At 43.1% G+C, this 26,034-nt stretch overlaps 2 pseudogenes; both read right to left on the bottom strand.

The window, feature by feature from the left end:
- Positions 1-1,553: 1,553 nt before the first annotated feature.
- LOC110289793 (beta-alanine-activating enzyme-like) lies at positions 1,554-5,043 on the bottom strand (annotated as a pseudogene).
- Positions 5,044-11,865: 6,822 nt separating this feature from the next.
- On the bottom strand, positions 11,866-12,182 carry LOC110290551 (ATP synthase F(0) complex subunit f, mitochondrial pseudogene; annotated as a pseudogene).
- Positions 12,183-26,034: the final 13,852 nt, after the last annotated feature.

The raw sequence follows: 26,034 nt of genomic DNA, 5'->3' as shown, positions 1-26,034 counted from the left end.
GTACTAGGTTGTATGTGCCATCACACCATACCTCAGGGTTTCTCAGTGGAGCCAGCCCTGGCTGTCCTGCACTTGCTTTGTAGACCAGACTGGCCTTGAACTCACAGAGATCTTCCTGCCCTGCCTCCCTAGTTAGGTGGGAAATTCTAGTTCCTTTGGAAAGTCAGTTGTGTCAAATGATGTTTTGCTGGGTCACACAGATGAAAGGAAGTCTTGTTAAAGCAGACCCATGAAAGGATGTTTTCCTAGAGCAGACAGAGGTGAAGGGATGTTTTGATATAGCAAACAGTGAAAGGATGTGTATAACTTTAATATTTTCTTTTCTTTTTTTTTTTTTTTGGTTTTTCGAGACAGGGTTTCTCTGATAGCCCTGGCTGTCCTGGAACTCACTTTGTAGACCAGGCTGGCCTCGAACTCAGAAATCCACCTGCCTCTGCCTCCTGAGTGCTGGGATTAAAGGCGTGCGCCACCACGCCCGGCTAACTTTAATATTTTCAAATCCTACTTTTAATGATGTTGCTTAAGCGCTTTAACTTCCCTTCTAGTCCACCATTCATCAGAGGTAGTAGAAGAGAACGGATGTGGGGGCTGGAGAGGTGGATTGGACCTCTTTAGAAAGGTTCTTTGGAGCAACTCTCATCTGTCGTGGAAACCAGCAGTTCAATTCACAGGTCAGCAGGCAGCAGCGGCTCCACCCGCTAGCAAACACTTCACAGATACACCAGCAGTCCAGTTTGGTCATGTCTGGATAGAAGCAGTAGTGGCACCACCTAGCAGGAACAGCCAGGCTTCAGCCAAATCAACACAAGTCAGCAGGAGGGACCAGGACCACCAGGGATGCCAGGGGAAGTTCATTGCCACAAAGTGAAATCAGAGAAGACTGGAGACCAAGAAGCTTTGCAAAGCCAGCTACGAAAGCAAGCCTCCATCACTGCCTTCTGGGTTCTGTTTATACCTGCCAAATATCATGTGCCTTCCACAGACCTTGCCTCAGCAGGTAAGTCTGTCTCAGCTGACATCACTCTGCCAATCAGTCAGAGTATACAGAAGCAGCAAGAAGCTGCCAGCACGTCACCAGAAATTTTTTGGTGTGTTTCTCTCTATGAAGTCCCAGCATATGGAGCTCAATTACTTAATGTAAGGCAGAGCAATACATGTGTGCTGTCAGTGAAGAATCCTCCATCACATGTTCCTTCGTGTGCTTGCACATCCTTTCACCTGTGTCTGCTTAGCATCATGTTCCTTCACATGTTTGCCCCAGCCAAACACCATCCAACACAACTGACTTTCCAGAGAAGCCTTGAGTTTCCACTTGAGACACATGATGAAGGAATACAAATGTGACCGTCGACAGTGGGGGTGAGAGCATTGGTTTCTTTGCTCTGCCTCACTATTCTGCGATAACGACATGCATGCATTGGCTCCCCTTGCGCTTGTGGTAACACCACCACAAAGAACTGCTTGTGAGGTTCTCAAAGCTTCTTGCCACTTCTGTGCCTCAGGCTGGTTGGTGAGCCTTGTAGTTTCCTCAGGATTGAACTACAGCTGCTGGTTCATGCATGGTGTCTGCCTGCTGAGAGCACTGAAGCTGATGATTTGCATTTAGTGTTGAGTACCAGAATGAACTGCTGACAAGAAATATTGAGCTTGCCCTCAAAGAATATTGCTGAGCAGGTCCACTTCCCCCAAGTGGATATGGAAAGTAAAGGCCTTGCGTACACCCTGGCTGTAGTCTCAAATTTCCACCGGAGGTGACCTTCCACGCTACAGCAGTAGATAAAGCAATCATGGGAACACAAAAATATTTCTTGTTCTGGTCCTGAGACACATGGGGAGGAAAAGATTGGACCTTCAGCAGGAAAGCGCCAGACCTGCGCTCCTGAGTGTGTGAAGCAGAACAAACTGCGCTCCACACAGCCGATGCAAACGTAGTGCTGGTAGCACTGTGGGGAAGAGAGAAGTGGCTTTCCACAGGGGTGCTTCCACACCGTGCTCCCAGCAGCAGGATTTACAGCCAGTAAGAGTCTTGCCAGCATAGCACAGTACAGGCGGTGTGGAATCAGGCTCAGACACAGAGAAGAAAAGAGAGCTCCTTCACATTTTAGCTTCCAGACATGGTCCTTTTCATAAATGTCTAAAGCATATGCATGCTTGTCATAAGAGCCAACATAATGAATCGAGCGGTTGGATCCACAGCTGGCAAGCTTTTGACAGCATCTTCCGTAGTAAATGTCCTATATTTTCCTCCACTATTACTTTTTAGAACATAAATTAATCCATTAAAATGGCCATGGCATGTAAAGGGAAGGTTATCTATCAATCGCACCACGTCACCAAGCGGGGCGTGTGCTAAAAGGTGTTTCTGCAAGTCTTTAAAGTTGCAGTCCTTCACTAAATCAACTTTGGATACCATGAAGAGAATGAATTTTTCCTGATTATAACAAGTAACTGCATAGGGCTCCACCTGGTAAAATTCTTCAGCTACCCGTTGTACAAGTGCAATGTTAAGACGTTTGCCATGAAACACATAAAACTCAAGAAGAAGGAAGACCAAAGTGTGGACACTTCAGTCCTTCTTAGAATGGGGAACAAAATACCCATGGAAAGAGTTACAGAGACAAAGTTCGGAACTGAGCCAAAAGGATGGACCATTCAGAGACTGCCCCACCCAGGGATCCATCCCATAATCAGCCACCAAACCCAGACACTATCGCATATGACAGAAAGATTTTGCTGACAGGACCCTGACATAGCTCTCTCTTGTGAGGCTATGCCAATGCCTGGCAAATACAGAAGTGGATGCTCACAGTCATCTATTGGATGGAACACAGGGCCCCTAATGAAGGAGCTAGAGGAAGTACCCAAGGAGCTAAAGGGGTCTGCAACCCTATAGGAGGAACAACAATATGAACTAACCAGTACCCCCTTCCCCAGAGCTGTGTCTCTAGTTGCATATGTAGCAGAGGATGGCCTAGTTAGCCATTAATGGGAGGAGAGGCCCTTGATATTGCGAAGATAATATGCCCCAATACAGGGGAATACCAGGGCCAGGAAGCAGGAGAGAGTGGATTGGAGAGCAGGGTGGGGGAAGTGTATAGGGGGCTTTGGGGAAAGCATTTGAAATGGAAATGAAGAAAATGCTAATAAAAAAGGCCGAAGAAGAAGGAGGAGGAGGAGGAGAGAAGGAGAAGAAGAAGAAGAAGAAGAAGAAGAAGAAGAAGAAGAAGAAGAAGAAGAAGAAGGAGAAGGAGAAGGAGAAGGAGAAGGAGAAGGAGAAGGAGAAGGAGAAGGAGAAGGAGAAGGAGAAGGAGAAGGAGAAGGAGAAGGAGAAGGAGAAGAAAAAGGAGAAGGAGAAGAAGAAGAAGAGGAGGAGGAGGAGAAGGAGAAGGAGAAGGAGAAGGAGAAGGAGAAGGAGAAGGAGAAGGAGAAGGAGAAGGAGAAGAAGAAGAAGAAGAAGAAGAAGAAGAAGAAGAAGAAGAAGAAGAAGAAGAAGAAGAAGAAGAAGAAGAAAAGACGTTTGCCATGGTGCTTGATCTGGCTGTCCTTTCTTCACAAGAAAAATATCTCTCCATCTTTCACAGTCACAAAGTCTCCTGTGGCTCGGATAGTGCCAAGGGGGCACTGTCATTTCATTATCAAGAAAACATACTCTGTTCTTCCCACCTAAAAATACTTGGCCAGTGCCTTTGATAATTGGAGAACCATTTTTTGTCTCTCACTTCAACCACCGTTCCAAGTAGTGGAGACCCCAGCTACATGTTTCACAGTAGAATTAAGAATCTCCTCTGGGATCCTGTAAAAAGTGGCCCAACTGGATACCTCTGTGATACCATAGACATTAAATATTTGCGTTCTGTTGCCTTTGCTTCACCAGCTTTGGAGGATGGTCAGCAAGCGGAAAGCTTCCCCACCGAGGGCTAGGACTCTTAGAGAAGTATGTGCTGACAAGACAGTGGACTTGATGAGCTCAGATCCAAATTTTCTTAGCAATGTTGGTGTTGCCTGTAAAACAGTCACTCTGTGGTGGGAAAAGAGATTGTCAGCTAATTTTGATGGGAGCACTTTGACAGAAGTTGGCACAATAAGCAGGCAGGTCCCACTGGACAGAGAAACAAATATCTCCACAACAGATGGATAGAAGGTCAGAGGAGAAGCCAGAAACAAAACGTCTTCTCGAATGATGTCAAAAAGTGACCGGAAGTGCTGGATATTAGGTAGTACGCATGCATGAGGCACTCTGACAGTCTTCGGTGTCCCTATGGTCCCTGAGGTATGGAGGACATAAGCCAAGCAACCCTCATGTTGCATGTCCACATGCTCCTTCTCTGGGATCCTGTTCTCACCACTCACTCTGTCTTCTCTATTCTTTACCTTGTACTGATCTGTTCTGTTACTCAGCACTGAGCTCACCTCACCATCTTCCCAACACAGACTGAAGAATACCAGGTCCTTGTGTCTGTCCCACGGAAACTGCATCATAGCTCAAAAATGTTCCATGTGAAGATTTGAATTTATTAACCTGCCATTTTTATTTCTTTTTTGTTTTTTGTTTTTGTTTTTTGAGACAGGGTTTCTCTTTATAGCCCTGGCTGTCCTGGAACTTACTCTGTAGACCAGGCTGGCCTAGAACTCTGCCTGCCTCTGCCTCCCGAGTGCTGGGATTAAAGGTGTGCACCACCAATGCCCGGCTAACCTTCCATTTTTCAATGAGAACATATTTTAGGTCACATTTTTTTTTTCATAAAGTGGGCTGATAATGATGGTGGGAAATCTGGATCAATGGGCACATAAGCTGTGGGGACCTGAAGACTCCCTAAAATCCAGGAGGGTAAGTTTATCCCAGTTTGACAGTAGAGACCAATTTCCCGAATTTCCTCCAAAGTCACAGTGTGCTAGCAGAAAACCGGATAATTCTGAAGCCTTGCTCAACAGAGCCTTGTAAGTATAGCACACTGGAGGCTGGTGGTCACCTTTGTCAAAACATACAGCTGTTCTATTCATATAGACGGAGGCAGCCCAAAGCACCAACTCCTGAAGAGTCATTTGATTGAGGTTTGTCTAAACATCGGTGGCTGAGAAATCTGGGGATGTGTCTCCAGAGTTAAACTGTCCTTGTTCTTTCAGAGGACACAAACTCCACACCAGAACCCAACTGGGAGCTCAGTAGAGTCCATAGCTGCAGTTCTGGGGGATCAGTAGAGTCCATAGCTGCAGTTCTGGGGGATCCGATAGCCTTCGAGGACAGCAGGCATTAGCATGGTACACTCATGCACATGGAGGTAAAGCACCCCCTATACCTTTAGTTACAATGCACTTCATGGATCCCAAAAGTCTGTCATTGGCTCTCAGGACCACGATAGGAGGTGGCAAAGCAGGTGACCCAGGGGACCCACGCAGCTGCTCCAAGCCAGGGTCCAGAAGTTGGCCAGGCCCCTTCACTTCTATTCTTAAGGAACAGATCAATTAAAGTAAATTTCCCAACTTCAACAATCTGTTCAATCTAGAAAATGCCTCGTCTGCTTCTCATTCTGTTCAATTCATAACAGATAACCCAGAAAGGTTCTCCATTGGGCACTTTACAGTTTTCCTTCAAAATTAACCTGCAGATCAGCAAGATGGCTTCACTTTTGTTTTATTGCTGTGAAGAGACACCGAGACCATGATAACACTTACAAAAAACAATATTTAATTGGGGCTAGCTTACAGTTTCAGAGATTTAGTCTACTATCATTATTGTGGGAAGCATGGCAGTGTGCAGGCAGACACGGCACTGGAGAAGCACCTCAGAGTTCTACATCTGGATCCAGAGGCAGCAGCAGAAGGCTGTGCCACACTGGGTGTAGACTGAGCATATATGACCTCAAAGGTCACAAAATCACAGAAACTCTCTGCAGCAGGCAAAAAATCACACCCCTGCTAGAGCCCGAGATGAATGATAGGCAGCTGCCATGGACAATCTGAAGCAGCCCATGTCCCCATACCACACATTAAAATGAAAGCACATTCATATAATATAATATAATATAATATAATATAATATAATATAATATATAATATAATATAATATAATATAATATTTTTTAAAGAAATCAAAATTGCAAAATTTTCACTGCTGGTAGGAATACAAACTTGATCAGCCACAGTGGAACTCAGTGTGGTGGATCCTAAATAAATAAATAAATAAATAAACTATCATGTGACCCAGGTAGGGCCCTCCTGGGTATATCTCAAAGGACTAATTCAGCACAACACAGAAATGCTTGCATGTATGTTTCCTCCTTCCTCCTTGCAGAGGGAAGGTCTCTCTTGCTTTCTGCTACTTTGCATATGCAAAGATAACTGACTCTCACTCTGGGTGGCTCTTCTGCCTCTGCTTACACATGTGAGCCACTGTATCCAGCTTCTTAAACTCTATACTGGGGATTGAACTCAGGTCTATGGACCTGCATAGTGTAGTGGTTTGAATAGGAATGGCCCCCACAGACTCATGTGTTTGGATGCTTGGCCCATAGGGAGTGGCACTATTAGGAGGTGTGGCCTGTTGGAGAAAGTGTGGCCTTGTGAGGATGTGCTTTGTGGTCTCTTACATGCTCAGGTTATGTCCAGTGTGGCACACAGTCTCCATCTGCTGCCTTCAGATCAAGATATAGATCAGCTCCTTCTCTCGCACCAGGTCTGCCTGAGCACTGCCATGCTTCTCACCACGATGATACTGGACTGAACCTCTGAATGGGCAAGCCAGCCCCAATTAAATATGTCCTTTATAAGAGTTGCCCTAGTCATGGTGTCTCTTCACAGCAATAAAACCCAAACTGGGACAGCAGGAGTCCTGGAGTGGAGGAGGTAGAGCCCATGGGCTGAGCAAATGTGCCTGCATTGTTGGCTCCCTGTTTGTTGACTACACTGCCATGTGAGGAGCTGCTTCAAGCTCCTGCCTCCTGACTTTCCTACCAGCATGGACTGTGCCTTTAACAATGAACCAGAATACACTCATTTTCCCCTAAGTTGCTTTTGTCAGGGCATTTTATTACAGCAACAGGAATAGAAACTAAGACAGCCACTGTTGTCCCAGTCTTCCTTTAGTTTCCTGGTTTCTGCATGTATGCCCAGTTGTCCTTACATTTAAAGACTCAGAGCTAAGATACACAGCTAAAAGAGAATATGCAGCATTCACCTTTCTGAGTCTGAGTTCCCTAAGTCCCATCCATTTATCTGGAAATTTCATTTTTCTTTATGGTTGAATAGTACTCCATTGTATATGTACCGAGTTTTCATTATCCACTCATCACTTGAAGGACACTTAAGTTGTCTCTGTGTCCTAACTCTTGTGTATAGAGTGGCTGAGCAAGTATCTGTGGAGTCGTCATGAGTCCTTGCAGCATGTGCCAAGGAGTGGTATAGCTGGATTATACAACAGATTTATTTTTTGCTCTTTGAGGATTCTACACACTGATTTCCAGAGTAGCTGCACCAGCTTGCAATCCCACAAATGATATTTCTAACTGCATTCTAAATACCTATCATTCTACCCACAGAGAAGTGTAGTTCTCTCCCCTCATCAAAAAAAAGTCTATTTTTACAGCAGACAGAGAATGCCACACTGGCCCAAATGCAGAGTACAACCTACTGTAAGATGTCCCAACCTATGTGACAAGAACACAGTCTCAACACCTAAACCTCAAGGGATGTCACAGCAGAGGGAGGAGGGAAGACTAAAAAGGCCAGAGAGCTAAAGTGTCTGCTGTGACAGGGGAGCTGCATCCACAAACTCACCAATATGACTACCTATTCAAGACCTGAGCCATGACAGGATCAGTTCACAGGCCAAGATGGAGGGAGAAATCTCCCAGGGCCCACTTCTATATTATAAGCTATAGACAATTAGTGACTAAGAAAGGGACAATCAGCTTTCCCAGGGACGAGCTTCCACTTGGTTATCCAGTATCAAGCAGTCAGCAGTAAAAATGTTCACATATGAGCAACACTAACTGTACTCATCTATTTGTATTTATTTATTTATTCCTATATGTAACAATAACAAAGAAAAAGAGATGGAGGAAACAAGGCATTTATCCTTCTATATACATTTTAGGAATTTTTTCTAGTCACATAGAGGTTATAACAGGAATTTTGATGGAGATTTCATTGTATCTGTAGATCTTCTTTTGGTAAGAATTTTATAATAATTATGGCTGCCCATGGGTATATGAGGTCTTTCCATCTTCAACTATCTTCTTCATGATTTTAGAAACTTTACAATGTCTGCCCTGATTTTTTTCAATGACTCATTGGCCATTCTGGAGTGTCTTGTTCAGTCTCCAAGCATCTCAGTAGTTTCTCTTACACTCATTTCTTGTTTTTTTTTCCACTATGATCTGATAAGGCAGAAGAACTTAGTTTGATTTTTGTAGTTTTTATTTGCTCAGACTTCCTTTGTAACCTGGACTATAATCTGTTTTAGAGAAAGCTTCAAAATTGTGTGTATTCTGTTTCCCCTGGATGGAGTCTGCTAGCGCCATATGGATTTCTATGGTGCCTTTTGTGCCTCTGCTGGTGTGGGTCCCTCTCCTAGTTTTATTTGGTGACTCTCTCACTGAGCAGCCTGCTTTCATATGCTCTATGTTCAGTTTACTCAGTGAGAGGAGAACAAACTGTCTTATCCAGTTTTCCATTGCTGTGAGAGACACCAGGAACACAGCAACTCCTGTAAAAGGAAGCAGTTAACTGGGGCTTGCTTACAGTTTCAGAGGTTTAGTCCATTGTCAGCATGGAGGAGAACGGCGGCCTGTAGGCAGACATGGAGAAGGAGCTGAGAGTTCTACATTTGGATCTGCAGGCAGCAGGAAGAGAGAAAGGCACTGGGCATGACTTGGGCTTCTGAAACCCCAAAGCCCACCTTCAGTGATGCACTTCCTCCAACAAGGCCACACACATCCCCTAATCCTTTTCAAACAGTAGCACTCCCTGATGATGAGGCATTGGAATCTATGAGCCTATGGGGGCCACTCTTATTCAAACCACTGCAGAAACCATTATAATTGCAGCAACATCAATCTGAACAAAACAGAAACATACTTGAAATCAGTGAAGGCTCATGAATATATCACAAATGACCATAACCCAGCTAAGGGAAAGCCTATGTAGAATGTGCTATGGAGTTAAAATTATTCAGGATAAATGTAGAACTAACAAATTAATCAGATAAAAAGAGACCGGTTAAAAAAGAAAATAGAGAAGAAGCAAGAGGGAATGTATTGCAGAAATAGAGGAGGAGTGGAGAAGAGAAAAAGGAAGAGAAGAAAGATTTAAGGGAAAAAAAGTTTTCCTGGTAATAAAAAATTTTAAATTCAAATTTAGATAAATATAGAAAAAAGAATAAAAACCAGAGGGTTTTTTTTTCAATAACAGCCAGTTACTACTAAAAGTACAGTAGAGTCTTTTAAAATGGAGGGAAAGGGGGTATAAAGGGAAAATAATGACATAATAATTAAAAGGTGTAAATAAAATTAAACATATGCATAAAGTAGAATAAAAATAAAATATATTTTGGAGATACTATGAGGTCAAAACACTGATAAAAAAATGTAATAAAAGAGGGACAAAAGGAATCCTAAAGAGCCAAAAGATAGAGGAAAGGAGGAGTGGGGATGGGAGGAAAGAAGGAAAAGATGGATGGAAGGAAAGAAGGAAGGAAGGAAGGAAGGAAGGAAGGAAGGAAGGAAGGAAGGAAGGAAGGGAGGGAGGAAGAAAAGGAAGGAAGGAAGGGAGGGAGGAAGGAAGGAAGGAAAGAAGAAAGGAAGGAAGGAAGGGAGGGAGGGAGGAAGGAAGGAAGGAAGGAAGGAAGGAAGGAAGGAAGGAAGGAAAGGAGGGAGGGAAGGAAGAAAAGGAAGGAAGGAAGGAAGGAAGGAAGGAAGGAAGGAAGGAAGGAAGGAAGGGACAAAAGGAAAGAAGGAAGGGAGGAAGGGAGGAAAGGAGGGAGGCTTGGAGCAGTCCCTTCAATAGTTCTTGTAGATGTGTCTTTCCTATGGCTTATGCTGGTTTGGAGCCTGTATTGGACAACTGCCTAGTTTTGCCAAAGGAGGCTCAACACTACTAGCCCCCCTTCTCTGGGTTCCAAGAGCCTCTGCTGGCTGTGCTTAGCCTCACACTCCTCTTGCCCTCCACAGAGCTCTAAATGTGGTCCTCCTGCAAGCACAGCACTGCCAGCGATACAGGCAGAGGATTTGTCACTATGTCCTTTCAAGGCCTCCAGCCTATTAAAGGCCCCGCCGGAGGGGTGCAGCTGAGGTTGAGAAGAGACCTGCTTGGGCTTGAGTCTCTAGTCTGCTCTCTCTGAGATCAGGCTGGGCCTCTCCATTCCGAGGTTATTCTTGGTTGCTGATGGAATGTCTCCTCATCTGCATTCTGAGCTTTTAAGCATTTGACCTTGCCACTCTCCATCAGTGCCTCCCAAAGCTGTCCCTTACCTTCAGCCATGCAGATGAAATTCAGGCTTCCTGTCTTGTGACCAGTTCCCATTTTCCAGCTCAGTTTTGAAAAACAGGTTCTCTCTCCAGATTGCAGGAGGCCTCTGCCCTGTGAGTCACACAGAGTGACAAAGCAGGCCTCCTCTTCACTGCTGACCTATCCTCTGGGACCTCATCCTCTCACTGAAACCCACAACTCCTTTGGAGGTTTGTCAGGACTGTGGGCTGGTCCTGGAGGTAGAATTCCTGGTCTCTAGTCACTAGGGCTATTTAACTTATCTTTTATTCTGGAAGCTCCTTCAGTTTTCCCTAAACACAGTGGGGATACAATCACTGGAGCTTTCTTGCTTTCTTCCTTCTCAGATATCCCACCTTTGTGAATTTCTGATGCCTGCCCCCTCTCCCCCATGCCCGGTCCCTGTCTTTCTCTGTATGTCTGTTTTTGTTCCTGTCTATCTCTGTGTCTGTCTGTCTCTCTCTCTCTCTCTCTCTCTCTCTCTCTCTCTCTGGAAAACAGTCTATGCTGCTTTTTTTTTTTAATTTTAAGATTTATTTATTTTATGTATGTGAGAACACTGTTGCTGTCTTCAGTCACACCAGAAGAGGGCATCAGATCCCATTACAGATGGTTGTGAGCCACCATATGGTTGCTGGAATTGGAACTCAGGATCTCTGGAAGAGCAGTCAGTGCTCTTAACCACTGATCCATCTTTGCAGCGCCAGTCCATGTGTTTTTTTTATTCTGGCTCTCTTTTACCAGGTCACATGGAAATAACATCTTGTCTTTCAACTTTTCACACATAAGTTTGGAATTATTTTCTTAAGTTCTGTATTGGTCTGTTCATTGTTGGTTTATAGAAGATCGGCTTCAGTACTTCGGCTAGGTGCAGGAGAATCCTAGCTATCTGGAATCCCAGCTACTCATGAAGCTGAGGCAGTAGATATGTGGAGCCCAGAAGCTCATGACAAGCTTAGGGAACATAGCAGGACCCCATCTAAAAAAAAAAAAAAAGAATAAAACCAAGCTTGTTTTATTGAGTGCTAACCTCTCACTTTGCAGCTTCGAGAATTTGCCTTCTAGTTGCCATGCTTAGTTTTGCAATCTTTGATACCCCTGCTTCTGATGACCTTTCTCATTACAAATCTTCTACTTCTCTTTGTTTGCAAATTAGATATGCTTTGTTGTTACATTTTCCTTAGCTCTTTCTCTCTCTCTCTCTCTCTCTCTCTCTCTCTCTCTCTCTCTCTCTCTCTCTCTCTCTCTTTCTTTCTTTCTTTCTTTCTTTCTTTCCTTCTCTCTCTCTTTCTTTCTTTTTTTGTACGTGAACCAGTCACCTTTTATTGAACAGTAGTTCTCAGTCAAAATATGAAGGTTCAGCCAGTTGAAATCTTCCTAGGTCGGAGTCGGGCAGGCAGTTATGCTCGGCCATGCAATGCCCTCCAGCAACCCCTCTTCAGTGGTACTTGTGTCGCCGCTCATGTTTGAGTTCCTTGTAAGAAATGCAGTAGCTGGAAAACCATGCAGGCTGCCAGGATCATGCTAATCCCCAAGATGCTGCCTTTCGGAACGTTGATGTACTTGTAATACCGGTCATACCCTCTCCGAAAGGCTCCTGCAATGCCACTGGGGGTCAAATCCCGCATCATGATCCAGCTCGGCAGCTCTCCAAGTTTGACTCCCATGAGCTTCTTCTTTAATGGCACGAGCAACCCCATCTTGAAGTCCTGATGTCCCTTAACGCTCTTCCTAGAACCTGAAGCATTGAATAATAGAGAGTGTAATGAATTCCTCTATCTTGTTACTAATCTTGGGAAAATGTATCTTTCACCATTGAGGACAACCTTAGCTTTAAGTCATTCACAAACATGTTTCCCCTTCTTTGCAGTGCTAGTAATTAAACCCAGGGCCTTGTGCCTGCAAGGCACATACTCTACCGCGGGAGGACTCCTGCGTAAAAGTGCCCATTAGCACAATAAGCAGGTCTCTTGTCTCCCTACTTTGTTAACTTTGTCATCCTTCCAAACCCTTTCTGTTTTACAAAAGGGTTTTGTCAAAGGTCTTTTTCTTTTAATTAAACCAATTGAAACAACTGTGGGTCTCGTCTCTCTCCCTCTCACCCTGTGTCTCTCCGTTTGTCTCTCTCTGTGTCTGTCTCTCTGTGTCTGTGTGTCTGTCTCTGTCTCTCTGTATGTGTCTGTCTCTGTCTCTCTGTATGTGTCTGTGTCTGTCTCTGTGGGTATCCATCTGTCTCTGTATCTCTTCTCTCTCTCTGTGTGTGTGTGTGTGTGTGTGTTTTCCCTTCATCCCGTGTTGTAGTGCACTGATTATCTTGGATTTGAACCACCTTTGCACCCCTACTTAACTCACACACCAGGTATAGTGGCACATTCTTGAAATTCCAGCACTCATGAGCTGGAGACAGGAAGATTGAGAGTCTGAGGCTTTCCTTAGCCAAGTGGTGAGACCCTAACCAAAAACAACAGCAACAACAATAAGCCAATCCATACGAGAGAGTGTATACTTCTCTTAGGTATACGCTGTTAGGTTTGAAGCCCAATTTGTTGAGGGTTTCTGTTTGATTATCCGTGGGGAGTACTGGTCTGAAGATGTCTTCACCTGCATCCTCCTGGTTTCCACAGGAATTGTGCTGGCCACACAGAATGGCTTAGTGTTTTCTTCTATTCTAAAGAGGGTGGTGCTAAGTCTTTAAATATTTGGTAAAAGTAATATGGTTTTAGTTTGAGTTTTCCATTGTTTAATGGAATTAATCATTTTCTTAAAGGCTCTTTGGGCTTTTTTACATCATCTTTGTCAATGTCTGAGTCTTTTGACCATTTTCCAGTTGGTATTGTTTCTTTTCCTTGATTTATAGTAGTTTTTATGTATTCTGGATGCTTCCTTTGTCAGAGTATTGTTAGCCTTTTCTTTTGTAAATTCTCTTTCCCACCCCTGCCCCCTGTCTCTCGCCAGGGGCTTGCTAATGCCTCCCAGGCGGGTCTCCAATTCCTGATTCTCCTGCATCATGCATCTGACTATGCACTGAGGATACAGGTACCCTACCACACAGCTCCTTTTTATTCTCCTAAGGGCTTCTTCTGATGAACAGACTTTTTTATTTTAATATAGCCTTGGCAAATCTTCTTTTTATGGTTTTGGTGTGGTTACCTGTTTGTATGGTTGGCAAACCGTCTTGGCAGTGTCAAAAAGATTTCCTCCCTTGGCAAGCACTGTTGTCTGTGTGCAAGCTATCGGGAGATTATTTTTGGTGTAGGGCATAGGTACTTTTTTTCTCCTTGTTAATATCTAACTGATCCAATATCAATATTTTTCTCATTGCCTGCAGTGTCACCCAAATCATAAATCAGATAACACACGCACACACACGCACACACACACACACACACACAGAGAGTTACTGCTTTTCTAGTCTGTTCTGAATGAGCAGGTTGCCTACCTACCCACAAGAATTACATTATTCTCATCACCACAAAAGGCCTGGCTCCCAACAGCGAATCTCCTCCAACTATGTTCTTCACAATCGTTTTAAATGTATTTATTTTACTCTGTGTGTGAATGTTTTGACTGCACCTATGCACCACATGTGTGCCTGGTGCTGATGACGGTCAGAAAATGGCACCAGATCCTGTGGAACTAGAGTTATTTATGGATGGTTATGAGCTACCATGTGGGTGCTGGGAATCAAATCTGGGCCTTCTGCAAAACTGTCCCCCAGTCCCATCTTTGCCAAGGTCTTGTAAGGTATATCTCATCCTTTGCAGGTCTGCATTAATTTTAGAGTCAGCTCTCTGTTTCTACAGAGAAGAAAAAGAAACTTGCTGGGATTTTAACTGGGAGTGTCTTATTCCAATGGGCTCTTGAAGTTGAAGAAGAAACAAACAAACAAACAAACAAACAAAAACTGGTAACTCTAAAATTTGGAGGCATGATCAGAAAAAAACAATATTTATTCAGTGAACATTTCATTAGTGCCTAGGATTTGCCATGCTTTAAAGGATGCAGTATAAAGGGGACGGGGACTCAGTGGTGAACACGACCGTGCTTGTCACTGAAGGAGCTGAGTGCACTGTTCACCTGGGGGGCTGAAGCAGGAGGTTTGTGGATTTGAGACCAGCCTGAGGCACAAAGCAAGGCCCTACGAGAAAAAGAGAACAGAATTCAAAGAGGAAGATTCACTGTTGATACAATCTGTGGGTTCCTAGTTAATAATGACAATTTTGCAATGGGTGAGATTAGACACCTGCTGAGGCATTTTATGGTCCTTTGTCAAATGACAGCAGGTACTTTTAAAACTCTTAGTAGGTTTTGCTTAAGAAATAGAAGTTAAGAGGCTCCTAGATTCTGAGCCTGTGCCACTGAGCATTTTAAAGATTACTATATTGAGTTGACATGATAACCTTACCCAACAAGGAAATAAATATTATGCCCATTATTCTTATGAATTAGGAAACTGAGCTTAACGAGGCTAAGGAGTCTGCCCCAGGAGCACACAAGTCAGTACTGCTGAACAATAAGTCAAAAGTCATAAATGACAAAAACCAACCAACCAACCAAACAAACAAACAAACAAAAAACGATTCAAACCTGTGATTTCACATCATTAGTTTAAGAAAGTTACCTTGGCCAGGCAGTGGTGGTGCATGCCTTTAATCCTAGCATTCAGGAGAGGCCAGCCTGGTCTACAGAGTGAGTTCCAGGAGAGAGAAATCCTGTCTCAAAAAAAAAAAAAAAAAAAAGAAAGAAAGAAAGAAAGGAAAAAAGGAAGAAAGACGGAAAGAAAGTTACCTCACTGTTCTCTGACATGAATATTATTGGCTACTAAAAGTTGCTACTAAATAAACTTTAAGGAAACATTCTCTTTGAAAAAGGTGTTTATTATTTATGCAGATGTGTGTAGGTGCACATGAGTCTATGTGCCCAAGGAAGCCCAAAGAGGGCATTGGATATTCTGAACCTGATGGCAATGAGATTGCAGATGAGGGCCAGGAATTGGACTAGGGTCCTCGGGAGGAGCAATGCATGCTCTTAATCACTGAGGTGTCTCTCCAGCCACAAGAAAAACTGGAGCATACATGGAGGTAATCTCTTACTAATTACTACTGTAGCCATTTTAAGAATTCCAGAAGCTCTATGTAGATAGGACCTTTAGGCGTGCAGTGTTATTGGAACGGTGGATTGCGTTCTTTCTTTGCTTGTGAACCTCAACCATGTGAAGAGCTATGAAGACAAACACCTTGAGCCATAAAGTAGAGGACAGTCAGTACATTCACCTGGTGACTCATGATGTAACTGTGGACTGATGCTTTTCTCCCCAAGACAGTGACTTCACATTACTTCTTAATCTTCCCTTTTCCTAAGTCTCATTTCCACCCACTTTTATATAAATCAGCCCAGTGATGAATTTTGTTAGCCCACAGACCCTGGGCTGGGCTGAGAAGGGATGGGTTCGGAAGCACACCTGAGTATCAGAGCCTCAGGGAGCCACCGGAGCTTCTCTGCCTCTTTATCAATCCACCATTTCTAGAACATCACACAAACGGAATCGTTCAGTCTGTGTCTGGTTTTACCTCATATAACAACCTGGGGATTTGCCACTGTCGGCACATCAGCAGTCCCTTTCTGCTCTCTACTACTTCCCACTATATGATACACCACTCTGTGCCTCATCCAGCGCTGATGAACATATGGATGGCTTTTAGTTATTGACAGTTATAAGTAAAACCTGTATAAAGATTTGCGGGCTGAGTTTCTGTGAAATGTAGTTTAATTTTTTTCAAATCCTATTTTTAATGATAATTATTAAACACTTTAACCTCCCTTATAGCCCACCACCTGCCAGAGGTAGTGGGAAAAAAAAAGGATATGGGGGAAGTAGACCTGTTTAAAAAGGTTTTTTGGACCAACTTTCATCTGTATTGTCTGGAAATCAGCAGTTGAGTTCACAGGTCATCAGGCAGCAGCAACTAGATCCACTAGCAAACACTTCAGAGATACACCAGCAGTACAGTTGGGTAGAGTTGGGATAGCAAACCCCAATCAGCTGTGGTGGCACTACCTAGCAGAGACAGCCAGGCCTAAGCCCTGGCACGAGTCACCAGGAGGGACATAGAGGAACACTAAGAGAAATTCTCAGCTGTGTCTCTCAGGGAAGCCAAGATCAGCAAAGACTTGAGACCCACAAGCATCGCACAGCTAGCTGTACCAGCAAGCCAAGCTCTGTCTCTACCACTCTGTGGAGTCCTATTTATACCCTCCAAACATCATGTGTCCTCCATGTGCCTTGGCTTGCCTCAGCATGTGCATCCAATCATCCCAAGTCCTCAAAAGCAGCAAGAAACCGAAGTACATCATCACAAGTTTTTTGGTGCATTTTTTTCTATGGAGTCCTGACAAATGCAGCTCAACTACACAGTGAGGGAGGACCAATGCATGCATGTTGTTAACAAAGAATCCTTCATCATGTGTCCTTTCACATGCTTGCTTTAGCAGATCATTCTCTCTCCTGTGTCTGCTTCAGTGAAATGTTCCTTCATGAGTCTGCCTTAGCCTTTCACACCTATGTCCACTTTAACTAAATGTTCCTTCATATGTGTGCCTCAACAAAACACCATCTAACGACTTTCCAAAGACCCCTTAAGTTCCCACTGAAGTGGAAGTACATTTTAATTTTGGTGGAATAAATTCAAATATGTGGAATTGCTGACATAAAAAAATACATATAAAGAAATGCCAAATTGTTGTCTAGAGTAGCCACAACCACACTGTGTTTCCACCAGGATTGCACAGTAGTAAATCCAAGTCTATTTCTTAGGAATAAGAAACATGTTGCATCGCATCCATCGATCCATTTGTAATGAGATAAATATCCTTTCAGTAACTCATTTTAAAAATCCCTACAGATAAGCCTTCATTCAAAGGAAGGAAGCAAAAGCCTTTCTTCAGGATGTGGGCTATGTTAGCTACTAGTCTCACTGCTGTGATGAGATACTTAACCAAAGGAAGAAAGGGTTTGCTTCTGCTCACAGTTTGGCATCATCCATCATGATGGGGAAGTCACAGTGGCAGGGGAGGGAGGCAGGATTTCCCAAGGAAGTGGGTCATAGAAAAAAATGATCAGACCAGAGGGAGACAGAAACACATCAGAGAATCTCGAATCCACATGTTAGGCATTTGTGAATGGTGACAGAATCATCTGGACTCCAAAGGACGTGGATAAGTCCATCCCTCCAGCCATGTTTGCAGCACACACAGCCTCTGTCTTGGACCAACTCCAGTCCAGATTTTCTTGGTAGATGGAAGTGGCATCTACAACACACATGAGTCTCCACTGCAACCTTGACTTCACCTTCACAGCTTCACACAACCTGTCACACATTGCCAGCACATTGTTCCAGCTCTCTGGAACTGAAGTGCAAGATTCTATGACTCCTTTAGTCTTGCATCTTTCATGTCTGCAAAACCAATACCATGTGAACACTACCATGTGGACAATGCAACCAGCTGAGATGACACCTGTCCACCAGCTGAGATGAGAGGACACCTGTGCAAACAATGCTACCAGCTGAGGTGACACCTGTGCCCTTAGATCACAAGCACAAGAACCTTGTTCTTAGGCTTACCTTTCCAGGAGCATTTCCTTCAGTTTTCCCAATCCATGCTCTCTCCTTGCAAATGAACTCTCATTTTCATGACCCGGAACCATTGGTGGGTAGGGTCATGTCTTCTAGGTACCTGCCCATTGCCCCAGTGCATAGCAGAAGGTTTCTCTTTAATGATTGGAATGTGGTATGTTGCTTTCCTCTGTTTTTTCTTTCCTCCTTTTTCTCTTTTAAAACTTTTTACTGATTCTTTGTGAGTTTTACACCACAAATCCCAATCCCACTCATCCACCTGTTCCTTTGTATTTGCTCTGCACCCTGGCAACTGCCCCCCCCCAAGAAAATAAAAATTAAAAACAATTAAGAATAACAAAACAAAATATAAAAAGCCATCTCTTTATGGGCGCTGTAGTGTGTCACAGTATGTCTCACAGTATACCCTTTTGTCTACATGTCTTTATTCGTAAATATTTATTGCAAAGAGTCATTGGTCTGGTTTGAGGCCTCTGGCTTCTGCTACACCACCATCAATACTGGATCCTTGAAGTGGAAACTTAAGGGTTCTTCGGAAAGTTGGTTGGATAGTGTTTTGCTGGGTCAAACACATGTGTTGTGGATAGCCCTGGGGCTAATTCTATTTGATGTTAATTCTGTTCTCTTGTGAGTGGCTTCAAACAAGGAATGAGTTAGTACTCAGGTGATTTCCTGAAACCTACTTCCCACCTTAATTTGTAAAATGAAGGAGAACTGATGATTGAGCAGATAAAAGGGAAGGTGGAGCAGAAGGTGGGGAGAGAGAAGGAGAAAATGGAAGAGGGAGAGGATGTAGAGGAGGAGGAAGAAGAAAAGCAGAGCAGAAGCACATGGCCTAGAGAAACTGCAAGCTCTAAGGGGTCTCATAGATGTGGAAGATGGTAGTGTAGCAGTAGATCTGCCCAATCTAGGGGCACAGCATGTATTCATATTAACTGAGTCCTGTTTTCATTGTCAGGGCATATTTGGGTTGGAGATTTACCACAACACACATGAAGGAACATTTTGCTTAAGCGACACAGGAGAGAGGATGTTCTGCTAAAGTAGGCACGTGATGAAAGATTCTTTGCTGGGCTGGCAAGATGGCTCAGTGGGTAAGAGCACTGATTGCTCTTCCAAAGGTCCTGAGTTCAAATCCCAGCAACCACATGGTGGCTCACAACCACCTGTAATGAGATCTGCCGCCCTCTTCTGGTGTGTCTGAAGACAGCTACAGTGTACTTATGTATAACAATAAATAAATCTTTAAAAAAAAAGATTCTTTGCTAACAACACACATGTATTGATCCACCTTACATTTCATAGTTGAGCTGCATATGTTGGGACTCCACAGAGATAAATTCACCAAAAAACTTCTGGTGGTGTGCTGGTTGCTTCTTGCAGCTTCCACAGTCTTGGGCTGATTGACAGAGTAACGTCAGCTGAGACAGATGCATGTGTTGAGGCAAGACACGTGGAGGACATATGATGTTTGGAGGATATAAGTAGGACTGGACAGAGTGACAGAGCCAGAGCTTGGCTTGCTGGTACAGTTCACTGTGCAATGCTTGTTGGTCTCTTATCTTTGCTGATCTTCCCTTCGAGAGGCACAGCCAGAACTTCTCCTGGCATCCCTCTAGGTCCCTCCTGCTGACTTGTGCCAAAGCCTGGCTGTCTCTGCTAGGTAGTGCCACCTCTGCTGATTCATGTTTGTTATCCTGACTCTACCTAACTGGTGTATCTGTGAAGTGTTTGCTAGTGGATCAAGCTGCTGCTGCTAACCTCTGAACTGAACTGCTGCGTTCCAGACAACACAGGGGGGAGTTGTCCAAAGAACCTTTCTAATCAGGTCCACTTCCCCCGTATCCTTTCTTTCCCACTACCTTTGGTGGGTGGTGGGCTCCAAGGAAGGTTAAAGTGTTTAAAAACCATCGTCTAAAATAGACATTAAAAAAAGTAAAGTTACAAAGGGGTGCTTTTTTTTTTTTTTTTTGAGGTTGGCTGGTCTACAACCCAGTATGTAAACAGACTGGCCTCAAACTCATGGCAATTCTCCTACTTCAGTCTCCCAAGTGCTGGGATTATAAATAGCTTCTAATAATATTCATCAGAGGAAGCCTAATTTTCTTATTTTATGAAATAAGACAAAAAATATTTAGAGCCCAACACAAATGTAGTTAACATTCATATTTATGACCCTCCAGTTGAAAATAAGCAACATGAACAACATAATTATGTTCACATTAACTGTTCCTATTCAACTTTCATACTGAAAATCCTTGCCTGTGTATTAAGGCATGAGCAGGAGATAAAAGACTTAGAGGTTGGAAAAAAGAAATAAAACTACTTCTGTTTACAGAAGACAGAATTATTTACACAGGAAAATCCGAGAGTCTGTAAAACCTACCGGAAGTAGTGAATGAGTTCTGGTGTGGTTATAAGGTCATACAAAGCCAGACAGCATGGTGCATAGTTATAATCACATGACTTAAGAGACTACAGCATGCTGAGTCCAAGACTGGCTTTGGCAATATATTGAGCTCCAATCTAGCCTAGGCTATAAGATTGTTTTAAAGTAAGCCAATAGGTAAGATAAAAATATCAATAGGCTTTTGCTATTGTTTATAAATCAATGATGTTACTCTATAATGTGGGAAAAGCAAGCAAAAGGAAGTTATCAAAACAACTTGAAGAAAAAAAATGTTAGAAAATTCACACTACCTGATTTTAAGACCTTAACATAAATCTGTAATAGCCAGTATTGTGTAATATTAGCAAATGGGTAGGCATATGGATCAACAAAATAGGAGGCCCAATATGTCAACTGATTTTTGACAAAAATGTGATAATAATTTAGTGCAAATCAGTCTTAAAGGTAACAAAATTGGCACCAGAAAAAAATGGGTCAGTGGTTGTCCTAGTCAGTGTTCTATTGCTTTGAAGAGACACCATGACCATGGCAACTCTTATAAGAGAGTATTTAATTGGGGCTTGTTTACAGTTTCAGAGGTTCAGTCCATTATCATGATAGAGAGCACAGCAACATGCAGGCAGACATGGTGCTGGAAAAGAATCTGAGAGTTCTACATCCAGATCTGCAGGTAGAGTGAAGCCACTGGGCCTGGCTTTATGCTCAAGGCCCACCCCCAGGGACACACCTCCTATGAGTGTCAGTCTCTGGTGACCAAGCCTTGTAATCTATGAGCATGTAGGGGCCATTATTAGTCAAACCATTATTGTGGTTATAAGAGCACTGGCTTCTTTTGCAGAGGATGCAGGGTTAGTTGCCTGCACCCAGAGAGCATCTCACCAACATCGATAGCTTTAGTTTCCAGATATCTGGAATTTTCTACTGGCCTCAAGGATCACCAGACACGCACATATTACACATACATGCAGGCAAAATACTTACACACATTAAAAAATATAAGTAAATCATTTAAAAAAGACAAATAAATATTCATATGGAAACAAACAATAACAAAAAACCCCAACAACTTAATTCATCTTCTACCATATATAAAAGTCTACTTAAGATTAATCACCAAATGTGAATGTAAGATCAAAACTAGATAACTTCAAGAATAAAACAAAGGAGAAATCCCTAATGACTTAGAGGACAATTTTTAGATGCGCCTTCAAAATGTAAGTCATCACGAAAATTGGACTTACACAATTAAAATGTATTTTATTTGGAAGATACGATGAAAGTATGAAAGTACAACCCAGGAGGGATCCACAATAATATTTGCAGTGCCTCTAATGAAAGGCATGCATGCAAATTCCATAAAGAACACCCACAATTCAATAATACAAATGACCTGATGTAAAGACCAAAGACTTGAATATACTTTCACTAATAAAGACTGTGCATTACAAATAACACTGAGAAAAGAGGCTCATTATTAGTCACTGGGAAAATGCACTTTAAGATCCTAGTGTTAGAACATGCCACTATATAGTTATTAAAACAGGCAACATAGCAGGATTCTGTCTAGAAAGATGCGAAGGGGAGGAGGCAAAATGACTTAAAGCCACCTACAGAAGGGCATGTGAAGAGCTGGACTTTCACTTACTACCACACAATGATGGCAGAAATGGTGTGGCCTGGCCACTATGGAAACAGACGTCATACACACCAGCAACTCCACACTTGAACTGAATCCAACAAAAGAAGAACATCCCGCCTAGCAAAATCAGCCCATGCATCTTTATTCATATTTGTCAAAAACCTGGAAGCCACCCATGTATTCATCGGTGGTGAATAGAATCAGAGAGTGGAATATACTCTCTGTGAGGTATTAGAAATAAGGAAGGGCCCGTCAAGGCCCCAGCTGTGACACATCCCCAACCTCTTCCATGAGGTTTAAACCAGACACAGAACCTTCCCTTCTGAGCGATGGTACAGAATGGTGAAGCTGTGATGGTGGAGTCATTCATTGGTTCTTTGTGTTCACAGGTGTGTCAATCATGACACCTGCGAAAGGGAGCTGGGGAGTGTGTTAGACGAGGGAAACAACCCTGAGCGTGGGAGTGTGGCGTGCTGACCTTACTGCTCTCCTTTGCCTGTGCTCAAGGAGCTGCTCCACATTGTGGGGCCGTAGAGCTTAAGCCTCTCCATCCCAACGGCATGTTCTTCAGTCACAGGGAATGAGAGTTCTCATTGTTGTCAACCATGGGTTCTTTTCTCAGTGTCTTATGGACTCATGTGAGTCTTTGTAGAAGATATTTCAAATAGATTAAAAGGGATCACAATTTACAGATCACTTCACTCAGTAAAAAGGGTGAGAACCATTTTTTGAAATTAGATAAGAGACCATTCTAAAGAGAATATGAATGTATCTTGATTTTTTTCTGAGACTTAAGAATGATAAAGCATATTTATTTATTTATTTATGTAGTGTGTGTGTGTGTGTGTGTGCACACGTGCTTGCGCATGTACTCTCTTGTACACATGCAAGTCAGCTGACTTCTTCCTTCTGCCATGTAAGTTTCAGGAATTGAATTCAAGCTGCCTGACTTGACAACAAGAACCTGTACCTACTTGCTCCCCCTCAGTCTTTCTAAGGGAGCACTAACCAAAAGAATGATTTCAAGAAAACCTGGAGGGGCTGGAGAGATGGTTCTGTGGTTAAGAGCACATTCTACTCTTGCAGAGGACCTATGTTCAATTCCCAGGATCCATTACGGGACAGCTAATAGCTACCTGTAATTTCAGTTACACACACACACACACACACACACACACTTTTAAAATAATACTAAAACTATGTTTTAAAACTCTGGAGTAAAAACTGGTAGCTCTTCTTCAGAGGCAGGGGCTTAGAGGAAGCTGGCCTGATGGTACTGTGGTCTCTGACTCCTGGGGGTAGTGGGGAGGATTGTATCAAAAGATGGGAAAGGAGGAAAATTATTATCATCAAACCTTGGAAGAGCCAGGCACTGGTGGTGCCCGTTTAATCCCAGCACTTAGGAGGCAGAGGTAGGCGAATTTCCAAGTTGGAGTCTAGCCTGTTCTACGGAGCAAGTTTCAGGACAGCCAGCACCACACAGAGAAACCTTGTCTCGAAAAACTAAACCAACCAACCAACCAACCAACCAACCAACCAAAAGCCCTTAGAGGATATCACATGATTAGTGTTATTATAAGACCGCTAGATGATTCAGGTTTTTTTTTTTTTTTTTTTTTTTTGAGTTCCTGAAAGCAACGCTAGGTAGCCACCAAGGTTTTTATTTTAGTTTCTAACTGGGAACTTGGGATCCCCGAATGGTGAATCACATGCACAACAGTTATGCACTTAACTGAGAAGCCATCCATGTCGGTAAAATCAGATTCACGACCACAGAATTCTGCCATTGGGTTGAAACTACTATGGATACATTATTTCGGAAGGTTCCTCAAGAACCTGTGAAAACCTTTGTCATCTCTGTGGTACACTTGAGGGAAATGAGGTGTAGAGAAAATATCTGTAGCCCAAGGTCATAAAGAGGAGCCAGGCAGGATGGGGTTTGACTCAGTTTCCCGAGTTCCTCACTCTCTTCTGCCTTCAATCATCGGACAGGTTCCTACATGCGGCTATTACTTGCCAGGCTCTCCCCTGATGAAAGGGGTCTTTATACAGACAGGAAGGTTCTTGCCACTGTCCACATCCCGTCAGAAATCCCCTCAACTTCAGCCATGAGAAGAGCTGGTGCTTATTTGGTGCAACTGTAGTGATCCACAGCATTATCAACATAAAAATAAACTTGTAAAGGAAAGCTAGGAAAATTTTCTTCTTCAAAAAGTATGACTTATGGGGGAGGTGGTGCCTCCCAGCACCCAGCACTCGGGAGGCAGACGCAGGAGAATCTCTGTGAGTTCAAGACAAACCTGGTCTAAAGAGTGAGTTCCAGGACAGCCACAACTAGGTTTTGAAACCCTGTCTCAAAAACCAACCAACCAAACAAACAAACAACCCCCAAAAGTGTGATTATCCCTTTGAATAAATGTTGTCTAAAAGGTTCTAAATATCTCTTTTCGACAAATTTTGCTCTAACTGATTATGTTATTAGAAAAACAACATTGGGGGCTGGAGAGATGGCTCAGCAGTTAAGAGCACTGACTGTTCTTTTGAAGGTCCTGAGTTCAAATAGCAGCAACCACATGGTTGATTACAACCATCCATAATGAGATCGGACACCTTCTTCTGGTGTGTCTGAAGATAGCTACAGTGTACTTGCATATAATAATAAATAATCTTTAAAAAGAAAAAGAAAAACAACATTCTACATAGAACTGCAAATAAATTCTAACACTGAAAATTATCACTTAAACCTTAATATTTCCCTTAATATTAAATCACTTATTCAGTTGTCATTAACAGAAATTGGCTAACTGTTTTTCCTCAGAAAGGGGCGGCATTATAATGCATAGAGTTGTATTGGCCACCTTCTTGTTTTCATGTTTTAGATGGTTAGAATAGGGATTTAGAGATGTTTGCATACGACAATCTTCATTTGTCATATGCATCCCTCATTTGCATATGTCATAGCTTCTACATGATGGAAGGAGAGAACGTGCACCAGTGGGTTGTATCTACACATGACATGCTGGGCCCACATGCACGTACTTATACAGTCCCCATTCAAATAAAGAAATAAACAAACAAATGTGATATTAAAATTCCAGCAGACACGGTTGCTCAGTAGTACAAGCCTTGCAACCCGACTGCAAGCACCAGAATCCACATAAAAGGGGGGCAAGAGAACTGCGTTTACAGGCCGTCTCTACCTCCACCTGGGCACATAGCACATGATGCTCCACACATATCATCTGTACTCTCACATGCTAATAATAAACATCCCAGCAACCACATGGTGGCTCACAACCACCCATAATGAGATCTGACGCCCTCTTCTGGTGTGTCTGTAGACAGCTACAGTGTACTTATATTTAACAATAAATAAATCTTTAAAAAATTAATTCTATTTATTTATTTATATTTTCAAGGCAGAGTTTCTCTGTGTAGCCCTAGCTGTCCTAGGATTGGATCCCCTGTGATGTTTGAATATGCTTGGCCCAGAGAGTGGCCGTATTAGGAGGTGTGGCCTTGTTGGAGTAGGTGTGGCCTTGCTGGAGGAAATGTATCACTGTGGGGGTGGGCTTTGAGAGCTTCCTTTTAGCTACCTGAGGATGCCAGTCTTCTGACCACCTTCGGATCAAGATAAAGAACTCTTAGCTCTTTCTCCAGCACTGTGTCTTCTTGGATGCTGTCATGCTTCTTGCCATGATGATAATGGACTGAACCTTTGAACCTGCAAACCAGCCCCAATTAAATGTTGTGTCTTATAAGAGTTACTTTGGTTATGGTGTCTCTTCTCAGCAATGGAAACCCTAAGACACCCTGGAACTAGGGTTACAGAAGGTTGTGAGCCACCTTGCTGGTGCTGGAAATCAAAC

This window comes from Mus caroli, unplaced genomic scaffold (assembly GCF_978045245.1).
Source record: "Mus caroli unplaced genomic scaffold, Mus_caroli_1 scaffold_2, whole genome shotgun sequence".
In the NCBI taxonomy this organism is placed as follows: Eukaryota; Metazoa; Chordata; class Mammalia; order Rodentia; family Muridae; genus Mus; species Mus caroli.
This window is presented reverse-complemented; position numbering and strand designations above follow the sequence as displayed.